The sequence below is a fragment of the Oncorhynchus kisutch genome, linkage group LG11 (assembly GCF_002021735.2).
Source record: "Oncorhynchus kisutch isolate 150728-3 linkage group LG11, Okis_V2, whole genome shotgun sequence".
Lineage (NCBI taxonomy): Eukaryota > Metazoa > Chordata > Actinopteri > Salmoniformes > Salmonidae > Oncorhynchus > Oncorhynchus kisutch.
In genome coordinates this window covers 50,868,800-50,888,677 of record NC_034184.2, presented here as the reverse complement: position 1 = coordinate 50,888,677, position 19,878 = coordinate 50,868,800, and the positions used below count along the sequence as shown (strand labels likewise).

The window sequence follows — 19,878 nt, the reverse complement described above, 5'->3', positions numbered from 1 at the left end:
TAGGTTTAGTGTGGAGGTCTGTGCAGCGTTGAGCTAGGGAGTTGGCCTAGGTTATGCTGGAGGCTGGTTTGGGTTAGGGTTAGTGTGGAGGTCCATGAATCAATGAGCTGGGTCGGGTTGGGTTTTGCTGGTTGTTGTGGTTAATGCGTAGGTCTGTACTGCAGGTTGTTAGACACTCACCCAGGGCTGTTCGAAGCTATATGTGCGTCATCGGTTGTCAGGATTCTCATCTCCTCTGGCCTGCTGGAAATCAAACCTCAGACGCTGTATCCGGTCATGATTGCTAGGCGCCAGTCGGTTGCTGTGGAACCAAGGAGGACACAGAAAAAAGAGAGAGAGAGACAGAAAATATGGGAAGAATAAGCATGGACCAGTAACAGCATGATATAATTAACATTGGTGCTATAAAAAGTGACGCAATTAACTGCTCAAGCATCATTATTATCCATATTGATTGTATTCCACCTTCATTTAACCAGGTAGGCCAGTTGACAACAAGTTCTCATTTACAACTGCGACCTGGCCAAGATAAAGCAAAGCAGTGCGACAAAAACAACAACACAGAGATACACATAAACAGACATACAGTCAATAACACAATGGAAAAAATATATGTACAGTATGTGCAAATGTAAAGGGAATGAAAAAAGATTATCCTAAATACTGTGTATTAATATAATTTTAACCATTTTAGAATGTTGTCAAAATCCATTCCTACTGTCCATTGAGCAAACAAAAATAATCCCTTTTGAACTATTGTGAGTGATCCATGTTCTTTTTAGACAGGGAGAATGGCCTATATTATGGGTTTTTATGGTGTGAGGCGTTATTAAACAGTGCTCTTGTTGAAGATGAATTTGCATTCCTTTCATTAGTGGCTTTGAGAGCCCTGTCAATAGGAATCAATACTCTCCCCTCAGTTAATCAGTCTCTCCTTTTATCACCACCAACAGAGGCAGGGTCTGACACAATGCATAATTATGACAAGACAACTGGCTTTATAATAGGGCCCAGTTTACATTCCATAGAGGAGAGAGGGAGGGATTGGATGGGATGGGTTGAGAGAGGGGTGGGAGGGAGAGAGAGAGAGGGTGAAATAAAGAGAAAGATAGGGAGATATGGAGAAAGGAAAGGGAGGGAGAGCCGGCGTAAAGACAGACAAAGAGAAAGAAAATAGAGAGAAGGAAGAGAGAACGGAGAACAGCATCTAGGGACACTTAAGATGGACATTTTACATCGGAACTGTCGCACAGTCACACTGTCGTCATCACTCTGCTCCAAGGTGGCACTTACAGGTGGTTCACCAGCAGTAGACCTGATTGCTCATTTAAACCCAGAGGATCCTGAACACAATTAGGCCCATAATTGCAGATTACAGCCAGCACATCCTTCTGATGATAATGGCCTCTAGGACGCAGTGCCAATCAGGCTTCATTAAAACACAGCGAAATAGCACCTCATAAAGGACGAATTGAGTTGGATTGAGTTGGATGCACGTCGCTGCTGCAGAGCAAGCGAGCCGTCATTCTGAAATGCTCTCAATCTCTCGCTCTGTTGTTCCACGCGACAATTAAAACAAATTGTATTAGTTATAAGCCATTTGATTCTCATGGCTTTATGTAATGCTTGCTGATGTGAGCATACATTAGGCTTTTATAATCATATGTATGGATGATGGCTATTAGATGGACCACTGGCCTGTAAGGTTCAGAAAATTGGTAACGTCATCATGTTTTACTCTAGAGACTTTTCGTGGACTGCATCTCAATCTACTGAATCCGCCGGTGTCGGGCTTTACTTGGCTCATCATGCTCTAGCGACTCCTTGTGGCAGGCCGGGTGCCTGCAGGCTGACTTCGATCGTCAGTTGAGCAGTGTTTACTCCAACACATTGGGGCAGCTGGCTTCCGGGTTAAGCGGACGGGTGTTAAGAAGCGCGGTTTGGCGAGTCATGTTTCGACCTTCACCTCTCCGAGCCCGTTGGAGAGTTACAGAGATGAGATAAGAGGTGTTTACAGCTAGCAAGCATCCACTATCTCAGATTGTTCTGAAATCATTTTTGTAGTTAGAAGCATTCCTGCGACATTGTTTTGTTCAAATATGAATTGATATCTTAGAAATGAAGCTAGTCAACACAGCTCTTAGCTCCCTCAGTAGATGCCTACTGGATAACTTATTTGTATTGCTTTTAATCTTTTTAATGAATTTATCTTATTAACACTTTGTTCTAGCTAGCTATTTGTATAGGTAGCTATCAAGTAAACGCAATGATATATTAAGGCCATTTTGTTAATTATACATCTGTGAGGAGTTGGACATTTATTTCAGTGTGATGGTCAACCACCCATTATCAGTCTATGCATTTTAAGGTGGTGGATTTGTGCAACTAACAAAGGAGTTTGCACCAAAATTGGCTATTTGTATTTATAGGATTCATATAATATTCAATAAATATAGTACCTAAAATCTGATTTGGGCCAAATTTTTTCTAACAATGAGTGAAACCTGAGGAATCCAAATAAATTGTCAAAAGCCACCCACGGACCCCACACATCAATTCCACCCTAACAATGAGCATACAGTATCAGTTCTCTATGTCTAACAAGTAGTATGGAGCTGTGACTCTGAGTATTGTTTTGTCATACTATGTTATGTATTCTCATTGAATTTGGTGATGGCCCCCCCACCCTCAATGTTAAAGGGATAGTTCACCCAAATTATAAAATGACATATTGGTTTCCTTACCCTATAAGAACTTTATGAACAAGTATGACAGCAACCCGTGAGTTGGTTTTGTTAAAAAATTTAACATTCGAAACAGTGGACAACAAAACCAACGCATGGATTGCTGTCATACCTTGTCCATAGCCTGCTTACAGGTCAAGGAAACCAATATGTAATTTTGGTGAAATATCCCTTTAAAATTGATGGGGGGTGTTCTTTCAAAAAGAAAACACCTTTAACAGCACCATCTAGTGGTCAGATCCTGGTACTATCGGGATGTAGGCTAGGACATAAACCCAACAACTTCTATGGCCAATTTATCTGTAAAGTTTGAAAAAAACATCACCAAATTCACTTGGAATACATTACATAGGACGAAGAAACAATACTCCGAGCCACAGCTCCATGCTACTTGTCAGACAGAGAACTGATACCATATAGTCATTGTTGAAGTGGGATTGGCGTCGGGTGTGGGGAATCTGTGGGTGGCTTTTGACAATTTCTTGAGATTCCTCATGTCTAACTCATCCAAATTGGATGTTAGGTACTATATTTATTGAATATTATGCGAATCCTTCCATCAAAATGGCCAATTTGGGTGAATAAACTAGCTTAATTTCTCAAGATCAAATTATATTTCAACAACATTGCAGGAATGCTAATCCTATCTGTCTCTAACAACAGAAACAATCTGAGATTGTGGGTGTCGAAATCCTCTTCCTTGTGATTTTTGATGTGGAACGACCCTCCTGTATAAACCTGTGATAACACATTATCTGGGTGTTGACATACGTAGCTAGCTGCCATGCCCATTCCTGCACCATGTGAGGAAGTACAACAAGTTCTCAATGGTGGAAATGAGAGAAGATTGCAGTTGAATTAGTATTTGTTTTTTTTCAAATGCTTCAGCTGTGCTTGATTGAGATTGCCTGGCACAATGGAACAAAAGGAAAACGCTGCCCATCTGGCACTCCAGGAATGCTGAATTTATTTTTGATTAACTAGGCAAGTCAGTTAAGAACAAATTTGTACTTACCATGACGGCCTAGGAACAGTGGGAAAACTGCCTTGTTTAGGGACAGAAAGACTGATTTGTATCCTTGTCAGCTCGGGGATTCAATCTAGCAACCGTTCAGTTACTGGACCAACACTTTAAACTACTAGGCTACCTGCCCCCCATAGAAAACAAATACTTTTTGAACCCAGGTCTGAAAAGGAGGTTGAAATGTGAACTCCTTCTATACCTGTCTTATGGAAAGTTCCATCCATTTACTCCAAACAAACACATTTGTAAATTCCTTCTTTCCTTGACCCAGAGTCAGGCCTCCCCCTCCCCCTCCCTCCTCCAGTGTTAATTCAGTGAAAATGGATCCCTCACCCTCCTCCAGTGTTAATTCAGTGAAAATTGAGAGAATTATGCCCAATATTATTACTGCCTTCATGGAGGCAATATGGGGTGAGAATTGAAGGGGGAGAGAGGAGCTGGGCTGAATTGAGACAACAAAAAAAATGGCAGTATGTAACGTCAATAGAATTTGAAGCGTTGAAAAGAGTAATGGAAATTGGAAGCATGGAGTAGAGTCTGCTGCTACTATGGGAGGGATCAAGGGGTGAATTTGTCACGGTGGTTCAAAGGGTCCAGATCCACCATCCATTGTTCAAAGTTGATGTGTTTCTTGGAGGACCAGCTCCCACCAACTATGTGAATCTTTAGTATGAAGACATTCAAATACAAGATTAAAGCATGGTACTTTGAATAGAAAAAGAAGGAGTGAAGGAAGCACATGGTAGGCAGTTATCAGTGACTAGGATAGCCAACAAGCGTGTGTCTGTGTGTGTGTGTATATGCATCTGTGTGTTTATGCATATGTGTGCGCAAGCCCTTTCCTCATATAAACTAAAAGATGGATTCAGCCGTTGGCCGGGACTCAGTATCCTCCACAGTCACCATGATCATTGGTGTACGCTGCCATCCATATCAAGTGTCACTGCTTTACAAATACCCCTCTGTCTGCATACATCAACATCCGCATTCCAAATGGCACACTATTCACTAGTGAATACTGTGCCATATGGGACATACCCATATGTAACAGCTTTCTGCAAAATAAAAGCTCACACAAAAAAAAAAACCTTGCCGGCAATTTCCAGTAGACTGTCCGGGCAATTTAGGATGAATGTGTATGAACGTCTGCTGGACAGTAGGCCTGTATGGAGGAATATGAATGAGCAAGGATGGAAGGATCGGCGACTACATGAAAGTGTTTGTGCATTGGGGAAAAGGTCACAGGCTATGTAAATGTATGCCATGGTAAATGATAGCTGCTGCTCACTGAATCAGTGTGTGTGTGTCTGTGTCTGTGTCTGTGTCTGTGTCTGTGTCTGTGTCTGTGTCTGTGTCTGTGTCTGTGTCTGTGTCTGTGTCTGTGTCTGTGTCTGTGTCTGTGTCTGTGTCTGTGTCTGTGTCTGTGTCTGTGTCTGTGTCTGTGTCTGTGTCTGTGCCTGTGCCTGTGCCTGTGCCTGTGCCTGTGCCTGTGCCTGTATCTGTGTCTGTGTCTGTGTCTGTGTCTGCCTGCATGTGTGTGGGAGCGAAGAATTGACGTGGCATAGTCACGCTTCATTGTCCTTTTCTAAAGTCTGCTTCAATTAAATGAATAAGACTCAGTGGAAAATAGACCAACTGGTGAATCACCAATTAACTAGGAGGGGAGATAAAATAAATATCCATATCCCTACAGACTCTTTCTCTCAAGTACAATGAGACTCACTCAATATCTGTCTGTGTGTTCCCTTTCGCTGAAAGGTCAGTGTGTGAGTGAGGCTACTTCTCTCCCTTTGGCCCTATTTAGAGAGACACACACAAATGTGCAAACACACAGGCAGGCACACACACCAACTCCTCTCACACGCACACCTTCTCTCTCTCACTCTTTCTTGTTGTTCAATAATATCACTCTGCCGCACACCTTATCTCCCTCCAAGAGCAATTTGTCAGCAGACTATTCTATAACTGTTAGAAGTCACAGTGAAGGGGGCCAAAACGCTGAGATGTAAGTATGAACTTAATTTTATCTCTACCTTTGCTCACCTGCTTCAGTATGTATTGGGAATATGCATATAATAAAGAAACAACTGTTATCACACGAGAAACAGAACACAGACAAACATGAATAGATAAAGAGTCAGAACACAGGAGTTATTATACGGTATGGGATAATAACAGCTTTGTGGGTTTCTATTTAAACATATACGTATGTTATTAGAGAGAGGGGGGCAGAGAGAGAAAGAGATAGCGAGAGAGCGAGCGAGAGCGAGCGAGATTTGTGGCACTGTCATAGGATGCCACCTTTCCGACAAGTCAATTCGTCAATTTTCAGCTGCAAGGTGGTCGGCCACACAAGCTTACAGAACGGGACCGCCGAGCGCGTAGCGGGTAATAATCTGTCCTCTGTTGCAACACTCACTACCGAGTTCCAAACGGTCTCTGAAAGCAACGTCTGCACAATAACTATTCGTCGGGAGCTTCATTAAATGGGTTTCCATGGCCGAGCAGCTGCACACAAGCCTAAGATCACTATGCGCAAGGCAAAGTGTCGACTGGAGTGGTGTTAAGCTCACCGCTGTTGGACACTGGAGCAGTGGAAACAAGTTCTCTGGAGTGATGGATCACGCTTCACCATCTGGAAGTCCGATGGACGAAACTGGGTTTTGTCAGATGCCAGAAGAACGCTGCTTGTCCAAATGCATAGTGCCAGCTATAAAGTTTGGTAGAGGAAGAATAATGGTCTGCTGCTGTTTTTCATGGTTCGAGCTAGGCCCCTTAGTTCCAGTGAAGGGAAATCTTAATGTAACAGCATACAATGATATTCTAGATGATTATGTGCTTCCAACTTTGTGGCAACAGTTTGGGGAATGCCCTTTCCTGTTTCAGCATGACAATTCCCCCGTGCACAAAACGAAATACAGAAATGGTTTGTCGAGATCGGTGTGGAAGAACTTGACTGGCATGCGCAGAGCCCTGACCCATCAAACATAATTGGGATGATTTGGAAAGCCGACTGCCAGCCAGACCTAAGCGCCCAACCTCAGTGACCGACCTCACTAATGCTCTTGTGGCTAAATGGAAGTCCCTACAGCAATGTTCCAACATCTAGTGGAAAGCATTTCCACTGTTATAGCGGCACAGGGGGACCAACTCCATATTAATGCCAATGATTTTGGAATGAGATGTTCGACAAGAAGGTGTCCACATATTTTTGGTCATACGGTGTATATAATTGGGGGTTTCAACACTTTGAAGTTGAAAGAAATTCAGGCTTTTTATAGTGTGACTTTAAATCTTATGTCTTATCTGATCCTAGGCACAATTTAACGTCTATCTATAATATTAGACTGATCTGACTTGTGGCTCTGTCCTCAATATCTCCATACTACAGATGAGAGGAGGTGCAGGCGTGCGGTTACCCTTCAACCATATTGCTTGAGCTCCAAAGCATAAATCATATTTATTTCACATCCCTACAGACTTGTATTTATTTTCAAAGCAGCCGTATTGGTCGTGAAGACAGGGCAGGCATTGGTCAGACGACTAATCTACAGAAACGTAAAATGAATGATTCAATCAGTGGCATTACTGCTGGCCATTTTGGAGAGGGAGATAAAATAGATGTTTTTCCTTTTTATATTCAGCAGATCTGTCAGAGGTTGACAGCAATCAAATGTCATGTGACTGACTGAATGGCTTCCTCACATGCTCTCTCTTTACCTCACTCCCTCTCCATTCTCTTTCGCTCTCTCTTCCCTCTATCTTTCTCTCCCCCTCTGTCACTCTTTCTCCTCCAATTGTCTCTCTCTTTTTCTCATCTCTCTCTCTTCCCAATCTCTGTATCTCTCTGTCCATGAATATTACCTAGTTTGTTGGTCTCTCCCCCAGCCCAGGCTAGCCAGACCAGTGAGTGACAGCTGCAGCCTGCCTGGACAGACAAAGGGCGATAATACAGGCGATAATACCCTGGATTTGTGAAACAGTGACTTCATCCATGTACCCATCTCACTGATGTGCAGACATGGTTCACACCCCCCACAACCCCCACTCCTGCTGAGAACCCTTCCTCTATCAGTCCTAGGCTGCGTCCCAAATCTCAGCCTAAAGTGTATTTAGTACACTTTAGTACACTTTAGTGACCAAAGGGCTCTGGTCAAAAATATTACACTATCTAGGGAAGAGGGTGAAATTTGGCACAAGGCCCTGCAGTGGGCGACAGCTGGCTGGGGGGTGAGGGTTGCGTCTGGGTGGAGAGGCTTTCTGCTGTGGGGGCGATGGTTGAATGGTGGGAGCGGTGGGGGGGCTTTTCACCCGTTCCTTGGGGCTGCACAGTAGCCTATACAGCCCATATGGAAAGGAACCTAAGAGGCCGTCTACAGAACTGCTTGCATGGACCAGCAGCGTGACCGAGGAGCGTAGCGCTCTGATTAGCGAAGGTAAGAGGGGGACGCCTGTGGAGCGGGGTCCTTTAGCAGGGGGTAGGAGGTGAGGCTGGCCTGGGTCCTACTGCAGTGCAGAACAAACACCTTATCCTGGGGGACCCCGTGGAGGGCTGGAGGGCCCTCGTCTAGAATAAAGATCAGAGAGGGATAAAGGAAAGAAAAGTAGGAGCAGGGCCTGGCTCACCCCAGGACCCTCACAAAGACATGCAGTGCCTTCAGAAAGTATTCACATACCTTGACTTTTTCCACATTTTGTTATGTTAGAAAGTGGGATTCAAATGTATTTAACTATCATTTTTTGTCAATGATCTACACAACATTTTATGTAATGCCAAAGTAGAAACATTCTATAATTGTATAATAACATAATAAAATAATAACATAAAAATATTTATGTCTTGATTACAGTAGTTAAGTATTCAACCACCTGAGTCAATCCATGTTAGAATCACCTTTGGCAGCAATTACAGCTGTAAGTCTTTCTGGGTAAGTCTCTAAGAGCTTTCCACACCCGGATTGTGCAACATTTGCCCATTATTCTTTTCAAAATTCTTTAAGCTCCGTCTAATTGTTTGTTGATCATTGCTATTTATGCATCTGTAACTTTCATCATTCATTCATGATTAACCATAATCATGGTAACATCCACATTATTGTAAAAGTGTTCAGAACCATATTCCATTCTTATTTACAATAAAAGTGACTCCAAAAAATGTAATATTTACCATTCTACTGGGCAAAACATAATCTGAAACACAACCAAAACCAACTGCATCCAGCAAGTTTGTAGAGTCACAAGCTTGATGTAGTCATTGCGTGCTAGGAATATGGGACCAAACACTAAACTTTTGATTCCTTTAATACGCATCAATGAATTTGTCCAAATACTGATGACCTTCAAATGGGCGGACTAGATGCATAAAGTGCTTTTATTTCTGAACCAAGGGTTCTCAACATTATTATTTCAATTTTAAGTGTATTGCTATTCACAATAATCCATCATTTATTTCTCATAAATATACTGTAATTTAAGCTTTAATACTCCCTCTTTCACTCTGAAGGGGGACTGTCAGCCTGTGAAAGCTTACGGTGGAACAGGGTTGCAGCTATCTTGTTTGGATGAGGACATTTCCTACGCTTGCTCTGCAATGTCCACTTGTCACACTGGCATGTTGTCAATCCTTGTGTTACTTGTATGGAATGGAATGACAGAACAGAAACAGCTTTTGGGCTTTTTTTCTTCAAGTGTGTGCCCTTTGTTGCACCCTTCAATAATAAATGTGACTGAACAATAAAAATAACGTGTAGGAAAAAACCCGGTGTCACTTCTTATAGCAAGATGATATGAAACGCTTATGGATAGAAAACCTTCAAGATACAAATAATATGAAAAGGGAAACAGAAGCTGAGTTAGACCCAATCACTAAAGGGCTTCTGTGACTAGTGGCCGCAGTGCCAGAAAAGAGAATGTCAGCCAGACCGACAGAAGCTGAGGTTACCCAGTCACTAAAGGGCTTCTCTGACTAGTGGCCGCAGTGCCAGAACAGAAAATGTTAGCCAGACTCTTCCGGTAAGCCAATCAGACATTCAGCAGATCCAGTCCAGATCTTGATCAATTATTTAAAGTAATCTTGCCAGCATCTGATTCAGCTTGAATGACATACAGAATTACAGTATATTCACTGTGATGTAGAAGCTCCTCTCATTGAAAAGTTTTAGAGAAACTAACAAACTATGGAAAGGTCTTGTTCTGTTAGAGTAATTACTGTAAATGGTATATCTCCATAGAAACTGTCCATGTAAACGTGTGTTATTAGATCTTGGAGCTCACCTAATATGGACAATAAATGCTTTATACTCTGGCTAACCTCCAGTCATAAAGTAATATATATGCAAAAGGTGAGCATTTCTCCGAAGCATGACAACGAAGGTTCAGTACATACGTACAACACTGGTCTGAGATAACTTTGGTCTGTATACAACATACTACTGAAAGTCAAGTGCATGTACATTTGTTCTAAGAAAATGCATTTCCTTGTAATTCAGTTAGTTAACCCCATGAGTTACAGTACGTCATTCTCAATCCCAAGCACTGACACAATTAGAATCTAGTTGACAGCCGAGTTCTCGGAAAAGACGCGGTTGTGCTTGGAGTTATTTATTAAGAAGCTCAGCTATTCTTAGACCGAAATTACAGTCTAATTGTTGTTGGAAAAGAAGATTATATCAACTCACAAGTACAGAATGTGTCCAAAAAGCACTTCAAAGCAAAGCAAGACATTAAAGTGGAAGGTCTTGCTTCATAAAACAAACTTTCTCAACAGCCAACAACGGCAACTTTCTATAACTTTATTTCACTGGGAAAGTGAGTTATGTAGAGAGTAGACTAGAGCCCCATGTCTGACAGCTCAGAAAGAGAATGATGAACTTTGATGTAAAGCAGTGTAAATCGAGGCCTATTGATTGTGAGTCACTCTAACTCTAAGAGACTGTGTGAGGAACATCTATTATATTCACAGCACCTCTATACAGGATTCAGTGCTGGGCTCTCTGCTGCTATACCACTCTCTCTCGGCTTTGAGGCAAAGCTCTCCCTCTGCATGCAAATTATTAGGCCTTGCTAATCACACAAGGAAACAGAGGGCCTGCACACGCACGCACACACACAGGCACGCACGCACGCAAGCAAGAGTCATGACTGATTCATTTTTGCTCTTTGTATAGAACAGCTATATGCGTGTGGTAGTTAGTAAAGGCATCTGAAAAATAACTGCTTTCAATATGGAGTCGGGAGAGTGGGGATGCAGTGGTAAATACATACAGTGTGAAGGCCTCTGGGTGACGTGTTCACTTAAATAGGCCTCAGCTCAGCTTTTATGAGGCCATCAGGCTTTTAATACTAGTTTTATGAGATATTAGTTAACCTGACACACTGAAGGCTACAGGGAAAGTGACCTATATGATTCTGCTGCTTAGGCCTTCTGTATAACACTAGCTGCTATTAAACTCGTTTATAGAGATGACCACCGAAATACCAGATTCAAGCATAGGTTAACTTCAGGAAATATGAAGTTCATAACTGGCTTTCGCATCAAGTGCCCTTACCATACATTGGCCTCAATACTGTTGGCAATTGATGTTATTCTTCAATAACACAAACTCCAAAGCAAATCAGGGAGATTCGGAGTTGACCCCCCCAAAGTGGGTTATGCACAGCCTTCTCTCTTTCTTCTGGATCAACACACAGTTGATACGTTTTTCTTGTTGTTGTTGTTCAGACCAATTCACCCGGGTCACGGCACCAAGTGTTAGCAATTGATGTTATTCTTCAAAACACAAACTCCAAATAATATCAAGGGGAGAAAATACTGTAGGTTAATTTGAGAAGGACAAATCAAGATGTTCAGATGTTCAGTCTCCCCTGTCCTCAGCTTTTTTCCACCGAACAAAGGAACAGTATGCTATTTTTACCCCCACCCCCACCCTAGCCTGGGGTTGACCAATTAGAAGTCCTTGCATTACAACTTGGCCAATGGCCAAATAACAAGTATCCTGCTCCCGACTCAATGTACAGACAGCAGCACATGTAGCTCTGAGTTCAGGAGTGACGTTCAACAGATTCTAAACAGATGTTGAACTGAAATCCAACTCCTATTGATCGTTAACTCTATTGATCATTAGGACTCTGTTTTAGCACTCTCGTCCTCTCATCCTCTGAGTTGTGTATTTATCTTTAAATTATTCTTATAGTACCCAGAGGTCTTGAGGTGATGAAATAAAAGTCACCACCATTGCAGGATGTGGTAAACACCACTCAAAAGACACACTAAAGACAGATGGAGAAGTTGACGGAAGGTGAACTAGACAACCGTCATCACCTAGACAACGAGGAGCCAAGAGGATTTAGTGACAAGCCCCAGCCTCAGTTGTCCAAGTGTGGATGCCTGGAGTGCCAAGGGTGTGTATGTGTGTGTGTCTGTGTGTGTGTAGATGACATGAGCACCGTGGATGAAATGGGATGCCAAGCCAGAAGTTTTAACTGCCTGCTAAATGAGAAAACGTAAACTCAGGATAGTGAGGTCCCAAACCAAGCTAATGGCTTTAGCAAGCTGGAATACCAGAGAGGAAGAGGAGGAATGGGGCTGGTGAGTGAAAGAAGGGAGGGAGGAGAGGCTGGATTCAGGACGTCCCTCTCCTTCCTTGGTTCCTTGCATCCTTGTTTCCAGCCCAGATTTCTCCCTCTCAGAGGGAACGGCGACCCCGCAAGCGTCTCTCCCTCCAAGGCATCTCTCCTCCCCAGTTCTGTCTGCTCTCAGCGCACCACACAGCTGCTTGACCCTCTATAAAACGGACTACCATGCCAGGCAGTGTAACTCTCCTTTTACTACAGACTACCATGCCATGCTGTGTCGTGCCCACTTTTTACAGTTTCATCCTTCAGCTGTTCCTTCCCTCTCTCCTTCCTGGAAGGAATTGCCCACCTGCTGGCAGCACATTTAAGAGGGACAAATGTGTTGGATCCAGTAGTGCCATAGTTACAGTCGCAAAAAAAGCAGAGATTGAAGACAGAAATGTTTGGACACAGCTACTCATTCAAGGGTTTATTTGTACTATTTTTTTATATTGTAGAATAAAGACAATAAAAATATGAAATAACACATTTGGAATCAAAAAAAGTGTTCAGCAAATGAAAATATATTCTTCAAAGTAGCCACTGTTTGCCTTGATGACAGTTTTGCACACTCTTAGCATTCTCTCAATCAGCTTCAGGTGTGCCTTGTTAAAAGTCCATTTGTATAATTTTTTTCCTGTTGTGACTAGGGGTATTTTCATTTTTGGAAAAATAACGTTCCCAAAGTAAACGGGATATTTTGTCAGGACAAGATGCTAGAATATGCATATAATTGACAGCTTAGGATAGAAAACACTCCGATGCGTCCCTATTAAGCAGTGAATGGGCTATCAACCAGATTACTTTTTCTACGTATTTCCCAAGGTGTCTACAACATTGTGACGTAGTTTTACGCCTTTATGTTGAAGAATACCCGTAAGCGGCTACATTGTGTAAGTGGTCACCTGATGGCTCTCAGAGTGATTCTCGCTTAAAATACAGAGGTAGACATTTTTCCTTTCGCTCCTACTGAAAAACCAATTGTCCCGGTGGATATATTATCGAATAGATATTTGAAAAACACCTTGAGGATTGATTATGAACAACGTTTGCCATGTTTGTCGATATTATGGAGCTAATATGGAATATTTTTCGGAGTTGTCGTGACTGCAATTTCCGGTCGATTTCTCAGCCAAACGTGAAGAACAAACGGAGCTATTTCGCCTACAAAAATAATATTTTGGGAAAAAATGAACATTTGCTATCTAACTGGGAGTCTCGTGAGTGAAAACATCCGAAACTCATCAAAGGTAAATTATTTAATTTGATTGCTTTTCTGATATTCATGACCAAGTTACCTGCTGCTAGCTGGACATAATGCTATGCTAGGCTATCGATAAACTTACACAAATGCTTGTCTTGCTTTGGCTGTAAAGCATCTTTTGAAAATCTGAGATGACAGGGTGATTAACAAAAGGCTAAGCTGTGTTAAAATTTATTTCACTTGTGATTTTCATGAATAGGAATATTTTCTAGTAATATTTATGTCCGTTGCGTTATGCTAATTAGTGTCCGTCGATGATTACGCTGCCGGTTCTGGGATGGGTAGTATCAAGAGGTTTTAACGCATTTGAGCCAATCAGTTGTGTTGTGACAAGGTAGGGGTGCTATACAGCTAATGTAGCCTTATTTGGTATAGGGAATAAGGTGCCATTTGGGATGCAATCCCCGTTTACACTGCCATTACGAGGCCTAATAAGCTGAGCAGATATCCTGCCGTCTGTAAGCCTAGTCGGCTACACCACAGGTCTCTGCATGCCTGGCTGGGAGCTCTCAGCTTTCCAAGGTAAAGTATCTAATTTACCTGACCACAACATCATGCAGCGCAGACATTCACTCACCCATATATCAATGGCTGCCACCTAGTGGGTTACCATGCAGGAGCCAGTGAATTATTCAGGATTCCCCATACCCCACCTCGCATCATGCACCCACACAGGAACACACAGGAACATGGCAGTGTAAATGGGTCTGCGTCCCAAATGGCACCCTATTCCCTATATAGTGCAATACCGTTTGTTATTATCTATTTTTATTATATTTTATTGTTAAGTTCAATTTGTCCTGCATTGTTGGTGCTCAGAGCCCAATAATGCTACTGCACACTGTAATTACACCTGCAACACTATATATGTGACTATTCAATTCTCTGATCTAATCTCTAATCATACTCAAACTCACTCCCCCCACCATTCACCCCCTGCTCCATCCTCTTCCTCACATTCATAATTAAAGAGAGAGCCATCCCACCAGGACTCAGACTGTGTGTCTGTCAGTCAGAGGCTTAGCCTGCCAGAGCCAGGGCCACTTTAAACAATAACAATATTGATAGAACGGGAGTAATAAATCAGAATTTAAAAGATGGATCCCAATGATTTTTGGTCCTGGCACAGCTGGTCCCATGCCCTAAGTGCCCTGAGGAGGGGGGGGGGGGTTTAAGGTGAAGTGAGGAGAGGAGGGTGGATGGTGAGAGCACTGAAGTGGAGGGGTTTGGGTTGGGTGGTGAGAGTTACTGGAGAGAGGAGGAAGGAGGAGAAACAGAGGAGGAGAAGAGGGATGTCACCCCCTCCTCCTGATGAGGCCTCCACTGCCTATTCTTCCTCTCCATTATTGAATTAGGGCCGAGAGTCCTCTTACGGGACCCAGTAAGAGGGAACTCCATCTGCAGAGGTCACGACTCCGGGTAATGGCCACACTGAGGGGCTGGGCAGAAAAATCCTCCAAAGCAAGGGCATCATTTCAATTACGCTATCAATTTTGTGTAATAATCAATAAGCAGGTCAGAAGGTTGGCAGATACAGACAGATGGGATGAATCATAAGAGGGGAGTGTTAGAGGAGGAAAAGAGAATTGGTGTGAAAATTACAATTTACATTCAGGTCCATAAATATTTGGACTTTTACCAAGTTATTATTATTTTAGCTGTCAACCACTGCATATTGGAGTTGAAATTAAATGATGTATATGAGCTGAAAGTGCAGGCTTTTAGCTTTAATTTGAGGGTATTTATATCCAAATCAAGTGAACGTCATAGGAATTACAGCACTTTTTGTATGTGGTCCCCCCTGTTTTAAGGGACCTAGAGTAATTGGACAATTGGCTGCTCAGCTGTTCCATCATGGCTAAGGTGTGTGTTATTCCCTCATTAGTTTATTTACAAGTAAGCAGATAAAAGGTCTGGAGTTGATTTCAAGTGTGGCATTTGCATTTGGAATCTGTTGCTTTTAACTCTCAATATGAAGTCCAAAGAGCTATCACCGCCAGTGAAGCAAGCCATCATTAGGCTGAAAAACCTAAACAAACCCATCAGAGAGATAGCAAAATCTTTAGGTGTGGCCAAATCATGTTACATTCTTAAAAATAAATAATGCACTGGTGAGCTCAGGAACACCAAAAGGCCCGGAAGACTACGGAAAACTACTGTGGTGGATGACAGAAGAATTCTTTCCCTGGTGAAGAAAAACCCCTTCACAACAGTTGGGCCACATCAGGAACACCCTCCAGGAGGTAGGCATATCTGTGTCAGGGTCAACAATCAAGAGAAAACTTCACCAGAGTAAATACAGATGGTTTACCATTAGATGTAAACAATTGGTAAGCCTCAAAAACAGGAAGACCAGATTAGAGAGTTTGCCAAAAAAAACATTGGAAAAAAGCCTGTACAGTTCTGGAACAACAGATTAGACAAATGTCAACTTGTACCAGAATGATGGAAGAGAAGAGTATGGAGAAGGGAAGGAATTGTTCATGATCTGAAGCATACCACATCATCTGTGAAGCATGGGGGAGGTAGTGTCATGGCGCGGGCATGTATGGCTGCCAATGGAACTGGTTCCCTTGTATTTATTGATGATGTGACTGCTGACAAAAGCAGCAGGATAAATTCTGAAGTGTTTAGGACTATATTATTTGCTCAGATTCAGCCAAATGTGTCACACCCTGACCATAGTTTACTTTGTATATTTCTATGTTTCATGTCTAGTTTGTCTATTTCTATGTCTGGCCTGATATGGTTCTCAATCAGAGGCAGGTGTTAGTCATTGTCTCTGATTGGGAACCATATTTAGGTAGCCTGGGTTTCACTGTGTGTTTGTTGCTGTCTCTGTGTTTGCACCAGATAGGACTGTTTTGGTTTTCCACGTTTGTTGTTTTTGTAGTGTTCGTGTTTATTCCTTTTTGTTATTAAACATGAATCAGTATAATTACTCAAATGACCCAAAGCATACTGTGAAAGATCAACCCAGGATCAACCAGGAACAGAAGACAAGAAGAAACCCAGCATCTGGTGACGTCTATGGGTTACAGACTTCAGGCAGTCATTGACTGCAAAGGATTTGCAAAAAAGTATTAAAACTCACAATTGATTATATTAGTTTGTCCAATTACTTTTGAGCCCTAAAATTGGGGGGCTATGTATACAAATGGTTGCAGTCCCTAAACGGTTCATACAATAATTTTGACAAAATCTTAAATGAATCATGAAATTCTACACTTACAGCACATCTTGATTGTTTCCTTTCAAATCTATTGTGGTGGTGTACAGGGCCAAAATGATGCAAATTGTGTCACTGTTCAAATACTAATGGACATGACATGCAAATAAATTCATAAAAAATCCTACAATGTGATTTTTCTGGTATATATATATATATATATATATATATACCATATATATACACACACACACACACACACACACACACTATTTTTTTTACGATTTTCTACATTGTAGAATAATAGTGAAGACATCAAAACTATGGAATAACACATATGGAAATGCGTAGTAACCAAAAAAGTGTTAAACAAATCCAAATATATAAATTCAAAAGTCACCCTTTGCCTTGATGACAGATTGGCACACTCTTGGCATTCTCTTAACCTGCTTCATGAGGTATTCACCTGGAATGCATTTCGATTAACTGGTGTGCCTTCTTAAAAGTACATTTGTGCAATATATTTTCTTCTTAATGAGTTTGTGCCAAGATAGGGGGGTATACAGAAGATAGCTGTATTTGGTAAAAGACCATGTCCATATTATGGCAAGAACAGCTCAAATAAGCAAAGAGAAATGACAGTCCATCATTACTTTAAGACATGAAGGTCAATCAATCCAGAAATTTTCAAGAACTTTGACAGTTTCTTCAAACGTAGTCGCAAAAACCATCAAGCGCTATGATGAAACTGGCTCTCATGAGGACCGCCACAGGAATGCAAGAAAGAAAACCCCTTGAATGAGTAATTGTGTCCAAACGTTTGACTGGTACTGTGTGTGTGTGTGTGTGTGTGTGTGTGTGTGTGTGTGTGTGTGTGTGTGTGTGTGTGTGTGTGTGTGTGTGTGTGTGTGTGTGTGTGTGTGTGTATATATATATATATATACTACCATTTAAAAGTTTGGGGTCACTTTAGAAATATCCTTGTTTTTGTAAGAAAAGCTTGTTGATTGTTCTGTTTTAAAATAACATAAAATGGATCAGGAATGCATTGCAGGCATTGCTATTCTTGTAAATGACTATTGTAGCTGAAAACGGCAGATTTTTCATGGCATATCTACGTAGGCATACAGAAGCCCATTATCAGCAAGCATCACTCCTGTGTTCCAAAAGCACATTTGTGTTAGCTAATCCAAGTTTATCATTTTAAAAGTTGATCATTAGAAAGCCCTTCTGCAATTATGTTAGCACAGCTGAAACTGTTCTGATTAAAGAAGCAATACAATGGGCCTTCTTTAGACGAGTTGAGTATCTGGAGCATCAGCATGTGGGTTTTATTACAGGCTCAAAATGGCCAAAAACAAAGACCTTTCTTCTGAATCTCGTCAGTCTATTCTTGTTCTGAGAAATTAAGGCCATTCCATGCGAACAATTGCCAAGAAATCTTGTAAAATACTGTGTACTACTCCCTTCACAGAACAGCGCAAACCCTAACCAGAATAGAAAGAGGAGTGGGAGGCCCCGGTGCACAACTGATCAAGAGGACAAGTACATTAAAGTGTCTAGTTTTAGAAACAGACGCCTCACTAGTCCTCAACTGACAGCTTCATTAAATAGTACCCGCAAAGCCCCAGTCTCAACGACAACAGTGAAGAGGCGACAACAGGATGCTGGCCTTCTAGGCAGAGTTTCAAAGAACAAGCAATATCTCAGATTGGCCAATAAAAATAACAGATTAAGATGGGCAAAATAACACATATACTGGACAGAGGAACTCTGTCTAGAAGGCCATTATCCTGGAGTCACCTCTTTACTGTTGATGTTGAGACAGGTGTTTTGCCCAGTTTGAGACTAGAGACTAGACATTTGCCCAGTATTTAGACCCATCGCTATGAGACTCGAAATTGTGCTCAGGTGCATCCTGTTTCCATTGAGCATGCTTGAGATAATTCAACCACTTGATTAGAGTCCACCTGTGATAAACCCAGGTGTGTGCCTTTCCAAATCATGTCTAATCAGTTAAGTTTCCCACAGGTGGACTCCAATCAAGTTGTTGAAACATCTCAAGCATGATCAATGGAAACAGGATGCACTTGAGAGGCAAAGAGATCTAGCACCAACACTGCCACTCCTGCATTCACACTTCCAGTCATGGGGAAATAGAGGATATAGACTGTTTAGAAGGGGCTTTGTTGCTGCTGCATCATGTCCAGGATGATGCTGTAAGCCTGGCATCGGTACTGCCCACTGTCCCCCACAATGCTCAGGGTCAACTCAGGGTCAACTCAGGCCCACATTTAAAAAAAAAACCTGCTCGGCCAGCCCGAACCAGGTCAGACGACAGAGGGAGTTTGGTAGGTGGCCTGACAGTACAGGGTAACACTGTGCCCCTCCATGGTGGCCAGGATCTTGGGTGTCCCACACACTGGAAAGTACCTCCACTAATGTCATGTTTACTGTATGTCACGCCCTGGCCATAGAGAGGCTTTTTTATTCTCTATTTTGGTTAAATAGTGTGACTGGGTGGGCATTCTATGTCCTTTTTTCTATGTTTTGTATTTCTATGTCTTGGCCTGGTATGGTTCTCAATCAGGGACAGCTGTCTATCGTTGTCTCTGATTGAGAACCATACTTAGGTACCCTTTTCCCGCACCTATTTTGTGGGAAGTTAACTTGACTTTGTTCAGGGCACATAGCCCAAGCTTCACGGTTTGGTTTTGTTCGTTGTTTTGTCAGTGTCATTTTTAATAAAAAGAAAATGTAGGCTTACCATGCTGCACCTTGGTCCAGTCCTTCATCCAGCCGTGACACTGTATCACTGTAGTAAAAGGTTTCATTAATATAATATGAACATTTGTACTCTCCTGAGTCCGCAGGTGTCAAATATTGAGCTCTTGTAATCTTGTTGCATGAGCCAGTGGTCTGATTCGGGTGGTGCCAGGCGAATGAGGGTTTGTACAGAACATGTACTGCTGATCCGTCACATAACATTTGGATTGGTTGAATAGCCAGCAAGACCGGACCTCCTTAACTGAATTTCACATAGACCTTAACCTGGAGAACAGGT

General features: G+C 42.1%; 1 long non-coding RNA gene across 1 annotated transcript in view; it reads right to left on the bottom strand.

The window, feature by feature from the left end:
- LOC116376143 (uncharacterized) overlaps nucleotides 1-19,631 on the bottom strand; it is a 46,321-nt gene extending 26,690 nt beyond the window's left edge. Inside the window, exons 1-2 of the long non-coding RNA XR_004211530.1 lie at nucleotides 19,582-19,631; nucleotides 181-301 (exon numbers count right to left, since the gene is read on the bottom strand). This is a non-coding gene — a long non-coding RNA (uncharacterized LOC116376143). The remainder of the gene's footprint in view (nucleotides 1-180; nucleotides 302-19,581) is intronic.
- Between the last annotated feature and the right edge of the window lie 247 nt (nucleotides 19,632-19,878).